The following is a 7814-nucleotide window of genomic DNA, read 5'->3' as shown; positions in this document are numbered from 1 at the left end:
TGGCCTTGTTAGAGTTCCTGTCACAAGGCCTTCACATTAGCTGTTCCTCAGAGCCCACTGCTCATTTGTTCATGTGTCTGTGCAAACGTCAATAATCAAGAGGCCGCCTGATTGGCTCAGTGGATAGAGTGTTGGCCTGTGGACTGAAAGGTCCCGGGTTCGATTCCAGTCAAGGGCACATGCCTGAGTTATGAGTTCGATCCCCAGTAGGGGACCTGTAGGAGGCAGACAATCAATGATTCTCTTTCATCATTGATGTTTCTATCCCTCTCCCTCTCTGAAATCAATAAAAATATATTTTTTAAAAACAATAAAAAAAGAGGCCACCTGACCTCCCTTACTTAAATCACAGCCATGTCACTTCCCAATCCTTTCTCCCTTCATTTTCTGAATAATACTTATCATTACCCAATTTTTTTTTCAAACGCAGTTGACATTTAATATTTTTATTAGTTTCAGGTGTATAGCAGAGTAGTTAGACATTTATATAATTTAAGAAGTGATTCCCCCTAAAGTAAGTACCCACATGGCACCAGACATAGTTATTACATTATTATTGACTATATTTCTTAGGCTGTGCTTTACATCCTCGTGATTACTTTGTAATTACCAATTGTGCTTCTTGCTCCCTTCACCTTTTTCACCCAGGCTCACACCCTAAATTTTTTTCCATTAAAATGTAAATCCCATGTTAGCGGGAACTTTTTTTCACTGTTACTAGTATATCCCCAACATTTTAAAAAATATTTTTATATGTTTTTATTTCAGAGAGAGGGAGATAGAAACATCAATGATGAAAATCTTCAATTGGCAGCCTCCTCCACGCCCCACATTGGGGATGGAGCCTGCAACCTGGGCCTGTGCCCTGACAGAAATTTGAACCATGACCTCCTAGTTCATGGGTCAGTGCTCGACCACTGAGCCACACCAGCCAGGCATATATCCCAAACATTTAAAACAATGCCTGGTATGTAATAGCTGCTCAAATATTTGTTGATGAAAAGTCAGAATCATGCTACTTGAGAGCTGAAGGGCCTTGAAAGCCTATCTCATGTAATCTCATTGTCCAGATGGAAAAAAAAGAAACCCAGAGAGACAAAGCGAGTTGGCCAGGGTCACATAGCTCATGGGCAAGCATTAGTTAGAACCCAGGCCTGCAAACACCCACCTAGTCTTGGGGTCATTGGGTCAGCAAACACCTGTGCCCTCTTTGTATAACCCACAAGGTTATGGTTTTTACACGAAATGATTGAGGAAAGAGTCAAGAATACTATTTTATGACACATGAGAATTACATGAACTTCAAATTTCAGTATCCATAAAAAAATTGTTTTGGAGCACAGCCATGTCCATCATTTGTGTATTTTCTATAGCAATTTTCCCACTGCAGTAACAGTTGAATAGTGCAACAAAGACTATGGCTCACAAAAACTATGTGCCATCTGGCCCTTTACAGAACAAGTTTGCCGAGCCCTTCTCTGAACTATATTCTGTTACTGGAAATGTCTTTCTTAGTCTGTGTGTGTATTGAAGGTTCTGGTGTTAATGGCACAGAATCAAATCAACACCAGGTGAAGGAATGGTGTGCAGTGAGCACTGTCAGTTCCTCATCAGCTCTCTGATCCCTTATACATCTTTTGAGATAGAGAGCTGGCTATCCATGCCTAGAAGCATCACTATACTGGAAAACACTATGCAAGTGCAGACTAAATCCCATCAGCTATGTGAAGAACTAAGACCCAAAGATCTTTGGTGTCAGAAGTGCCTGAGTTTGACTTCTAGCGCCAGCTGTGTGAACAGATTCGTCAAGACTTAGTTCAAGTGACAAAAACCCTACTCCAACTTTCTTCTGGTAAAACTTATTGGCTCATGTAACTGAAAAGTCCAGGTGTTCAAATGATAGGGTCAGGAATCTGTCTATCTCCTGATTGTCTTTTCCTCTGGGTCGGTTTCATTCTCAGACAGGCTCTCCCTCGTGGTCTCTGGAGAAAGACTTGAATCCTAGGTTTAAAAACACGACAGGTCTGTCAGAATTTATCCCAGAACATGCTGCTGTACCTTCCTTCCCTGTGCATTCAGTCTTACTTGGCTAGGATTACTGATTATATAGAATGCCATTTTATTTTTGCTATGTCCTATGACCTTTCTAAGCTAGAAATAGAATTTAAAATTCAGCCTTAAAAATAAAACAAAGTTTTCCTCTCCTGGCCTCTCCCCATGGACAAGCTTTCTGATAGGTACCTCCTCCAAAGGAAAGTGACTGATTCCTCCAACACATTCTGAGCATCTGCCATGTGCCAGAGGCGGGGGATGCAGGGAGGAGGATGCCAAGGTGTGGTCCCTGTGCATTGTCATGAGCCAGGATAAAGGGAGATTCAGGAGCTGCAAGAGCACAGAAGATGAGCACTGAACCAAGCCGGAAACGGAGGTGAGGCCATATCTACACGATTTCCCAGAGGCAACAACACTTGAGCTGAGCGCCGAAGGATGTTGAAGCCCAAGCCAGACAAAAGGGGTAAGAAAAGTGCTGGAGGAAGAACAAGCCCAGGGAAGTAAGTGAACTAATCAGGAGAGGAGCTAAGACACTTCTGAATACTTAGACACAGGATAAGCCAGGGGGCTGAGGACTTCTATAATCTGCCCAAATGTGTTCTCCCCTAACCACAGGACAGTGCTTGTCTACCCAAACACGATGCAATCTCCCAGCTCTCTATGTCCCTGTGCAAGGCTTTCCTTCTACTTGGAAAGTCCCTTCTGCACACCTCCGTGTATCTAACAGACATCTTCCCATCCTCCTCAGACCCCTCCCCCCACTCTCCGCCCCCACGGCAGTTAATATAACCTTTCTGCGTCTTAAATACCTGGTTCTGGTTTAGTGCTTATCACTACATATACTATGCTTTTTCATTTAAAAGTGATTTCTACTGAAAGTAAGATAAGCCTCAGGGACAAGTTGCTTTCCCCTGAAATTAGAAAGCAAACGAGTCAACCCTCTTCTGTACGCGGGGTTGGTCCTGCATGCTGTCAAATCCCAGCTCCCATGGCTTCACCACCCATCCCTTCACTGAGGTCTCTGCAGTTCCTGTCTCAGCTCCAGCCTCTCTTCTTTAAAAAAAAAATTTATATATATATATATATATATATATATATATATATATATATATATATATATATATATATATATATATTTCAGAGGGGAAAGGACAGGGAGAGAGAGAGAAACATCAATGATGAGAGAGAATCATTGATCAGCTGCCTCATGCACGCCCCCTTTTGGGGATCAAGCCCACAACCCAGGCATGTGCCCTTGACCAGAGTAGAACCTGTGACTCTTCAGTCCACAGGCCAATGCTCTATTCACTGAGCCAAATCAGCTAGGGCTCCAGCCCTCTTCTGAGCTACAGACCTGTGTATCCAGTTCACCCCTGGCCACCTCCACCTGAATATTACCCTGGTACCTTGAACCCAAACTGAGCTGATTATCCCCCTCTTGAACCTTTCCCCAACTGCTGCTGTGTTCCATATCTTTGGGAACAACATATGGAGAGAAAAAAGTTAGAAACCTGAAGTTATCTTTGACATTTTCTGCTCCCTGACTCCCACACCCAGTCTCCTAAATAATGAACTTTATATTTTAACATTATAGGTGATATTATATAGAGTCACATATTACATATATTGTATATAATATATTAGTATTATATATCACATATGATTCCATATTAAATAGAACTTTATTTAATATGCAAAGATTATTTAGGAGGCTGTTTTATTATAGGTTTTATAACATGTATATAATATGTGACCATATATAACAATAAAGTAAAATAGAGTAATTATGTGACCATATATAACAATACAGTAACATACAGTTTTCATTATATTCCTCTTTCCATTCTTCTTGTCCCTGCAGCTGCCTCATCCCCTCTCCCCAAGGTTATTGCAATATCTTTAGGGCTCAATGAAGGACTGGTTGACTGCTTAGGTCATCTTTCCAAACCCCCAATTTGATCATATCATCTTCATGCTTAAGAGCCTTGGATGGCCCCTCACTATTTATATTTTGAAGTTGAAATTCCTTATCATGCTATACAAGGTTGTTCCAATCTAGCCTATTTTTAAGCCTTTTCTACACTCTGCTGGGAAAAGATTAGTATAAGGGACTTACTTCAAATAGCGAGGTCAGGGCAGAATTCTCTGAGAAGGAATATTTACCCTGTAAAGGACTTCCCCCTTAGCTACTGTCTCCTGTGCCTTCTTTGTACTCTCTTCTTACAGATTACAATGGCACTAAGTGACTGGGTGCTTATTGGATGCCAGGCCAGTGCCAAGGTTTAAGCTTAGAGATGTGTCTTGGTCTCTTGGAATCACCACAGCGTTTGTGAATGGGTTCTCTGTTGATGTCTGTTTGTGGTTGAGGAAACCAGGGCTCATAGAGTTTGTCACTCACCTTAGGTCCCACAAGCAGTGTGTAATAGAGTCAGGTATCAACTCAGGCAAGCACCTGCCTCCAGACCAGGATCCCTAAGCACCACCATGCCGTGTGCCTCTGCAGAGTCAGAAGGCTGCTTCCTGGAACTGTTGGCTCGTACACCCAGAGCTTTGAAGATGGCTCCAGACTCTTCAACTCAGCCTTCCGTCTTCCACGGTCTGGCTCCTACCTACTTATGAGTCTCCTCTCCCAACATTGCCCCAGACAGAACACCACTAGCTGTGCACCCACTCACCATTCTGAGCCAACTCTCTCCAGGCATGGCCTGCCTCACCCTTACTCATCCCTGACGACTTCACTGAAAGGTCACCTCTTCTAGGTTGCCTTTCCTGATACCTACCTGAAAGCCAGGTTAAATGCCCCTCCTCCTCCTTCCCCAGCACCTGTGTCACTGCGCTGCAAAAGCTGGCTCTTGTCCCTCCCAGTAGACCACGCTCCTCATGGACATGGACGAGGATGATACACTCTGCGTTTCCTCTGCCCAGCCTGGAGCCTGGTTCGGAGCAAGTGCTTCATAAATGCCTACTGGCATGAAGTTCCACAGTGAATGTCAGAATGGGAAGGGGACTTGGTGACCGTAGCTGCTCCTATGCAATGGACTTTGAAGTCCAAAAAGCCCTTCCACACGGATTATCTCACTTACTCCTCCATGGTTGATAGTATCCCCAAAGTTTAAGAAACTCAGGTTCAGATAAGTGACTTTTCCAAGTTCACCCAGCCAGGACATGGAGCTAGGGTTTGACCTCAGGTCTCTCTGACTCCAAGGCTAGAGCTCCCTCCATCACTTCCCCACTCATCTGATTCAAGCAACACACACATTTTAGCGAAGAGGACACAGAGGCCAGGAGAGGTAAATTTCTTGCCCAGGGTCATGCCGTGCTAAGCCCATTCCATGCTCTTTCCTCTAGTCAAACAGGAAGTGCCCAGGAGGGTGAGGATGGGGTCCTGCGTAGGGAGGGGTGTGCCGCCTGTGTCCCATGCCCCCTTCCCATTTGTCACAACCTGAATGTTTAAATTTTGTATTTAGTATTTACTCTGAAAATGGCTTTCATCTGATTTCCCCCCTTGCTCACCAATTTAGCTGTCAGAGTAAATAAATGTGAAGCCGGGTCTCCAGCCTCCCCCAGCTCACATTACCTTCCTAGAATTACTCCCCGGCAGGGCGGAACCGCTGCTGGGGGCGATCCCACAGAATTACCCAGTTACTAATGAAGCCCCTTTTCAAACCCAAACCGAGGACCTAGACTCAGGTGGAGGAGGGTAGCAAAATCCACCTCATCCTGTTTGGGGACGAGGAGAAGGGTTGAGGTGAGAATTGGGTGACATGGCACACAGGATGCTGATGACATTGCCTATGTAGACTCCTTATAACAGTGTATTGTACAATAGTAGGTGCTTACACAGGAATAGAGGCAACACTTCAAATATATTAGTATCTAATAGATGGTTCATTGTCACCACACTCCAGAGAGGTACATCCCCATTTTGCAAGTTGTTACCCCCATTTTGCAAGTAAGGGAACTGAAGCTCCGAGAAGCAAAAGGACTTGTCTAGTCTCCTGTAGGGAGAAATCAAATATCCTGATGGGATGTCTTACATGTGCTAATCCTGATTTTGCCAAGGTCACTCCCGTCTGGACTCTCCTTCCTGCTGGAGCCAGGCGTTGCTGGAAGAGAGTTTTCTCTTCCAAAGTAATTTCATTTTTATCTTTGAAGTCAGGCAAGCCCTGGGTTGCAATAACGGTTCTGCAGCTTCCTCAGGCAAGTTATTCGGAATAATATTTGATTATTTGTTTGATTTATGTCTTGCCTTCCTCCATAAAATATGTGAAGTGGCATCTAGGAGCGTAGCAACCGGACAACGCAGCTAGTCCATACTGTGATGATAGCTAGTATTTATTTGTTGCTTTTAGCATGCCAGGGATGATTCTGAGCCTTTTTTTTTTTTTTTTTTTTACATGTAGCATTTGCTTCATTTTCACAGACATAAGAAGTGAACTCGGTTATCATTCCCCACTTTACAGATGAGAAAACTGAGACTGAAGAATGGCTGAATCACTTGTCCAGCGTTACCCCGGTACTAAGGAGCTGTGCCAAGACGGGCACCATGGCAGTCTGGCTTCAATGCCTCTTGTTCCAGTTTTGGTTTTCTGCGCATCTAATCAGAATTCAGGAGCAAAATTGAATAGTAAGTAAGCATTTGGGTTCTGGAGTCTGAGTACTAGAGCTTGAAATGAAGCTCCTATAAGCTTGTTTTCTCAACTATAAAATAGGTATAATAATTCCGGTATGACATTCTTCGGGGTTCCCAAAAGAGAAATGCAGGTAAAACGGTACTTGGCACAACAGTCCAACCAGCGTGGCTCAGAGGTTAAGCACAGACCTATGAACCAGGAGATCACCATTTGATTCCGGGCCGGGGCACAGGCCTGGGTTTCGGGCTCTATCTCCAGTGTGGAGCATGCAGGAGGCAGCCAGTCAATGATTCTCTCTCATCGTTGATGTTTCTATCTCTTTCTCCCTCTCCCTTCCTCTCTGAAATCAATTAAAATATATTTTAAAATAAATAAACAAATGATCGACAAATGGTGGTTATTACCATTACCATTCAGAGGGTGCGTGCTTCACATTCCTTCTCATAGTGCCACAGCTTGTTGTCCATCCCCGGGATCTTCGCAGTCATCTCTCCTTTCATACTTCCTTTTCTCCCCCGAATCCACCCATAGCTCATCTGCCTCTAGTTTTAGCTCAAGCCTCTTCCACACCTGTTGCCTGAGGAGTTTTGCAAAGCCAGTACCATCCTCCTGGTCTTCTCCTTTTCTGGAGTCTTTCCGCACTCACACATCTGGCAGATGTGCATAATGTTAATGACCTCCCGCTTTTCCCAGCCACCCAGAAAGGGAGGAAGAGAAGGAGATAAAGGTCATCCTATCATTACTCTCATTTTGCAGATGAGAAAAGAAGCTTAGCCCATGAGTGGTGAGGCCAGGAGTCATATCCCGGTCTTCTGACAAATGTGTGCGTGTGTGTTTTTTAATGTGATTGTGCACACCTGAGTGTGTGTATGCAGAGAGTGGACACAGTCATGTACACAGCCTGGATTTCTAGTATAAGCTCTGATGTCAGACGAATCTGCTGTTGAGTTCTTAGCTCTGGCCATTAGCCATGTGACACCATTTTGGACCTATCAGGTGATCTCTCTGAGCCTCAGTTTTGTCATCAGTAAAATCAGTGCAATAGCATACACTACCTCATAACTTTATGGTTAAAAGAAATTGAAGCTATGATTATAAAATGCCAAGCCTGTCACAGATTAAAGTGTC

Source organism: Pipistrellus hanaki, assembly GCF_964339955.1.
Source record: "Pipistrellus hanaki genome assembly, chromosome: 11".
Taxonomy (NCBI): Eukaryota; Metazoa; Chordata; class Mammalia; order Chiroptera; family Vespertilionidae; genus Pipistrellus; species Pipistrellus hanaki.
The sequence above is the reverse complement of the archived record's forward strand: the minus strand, read 5'-3'. Positions refer to the sequence as shown.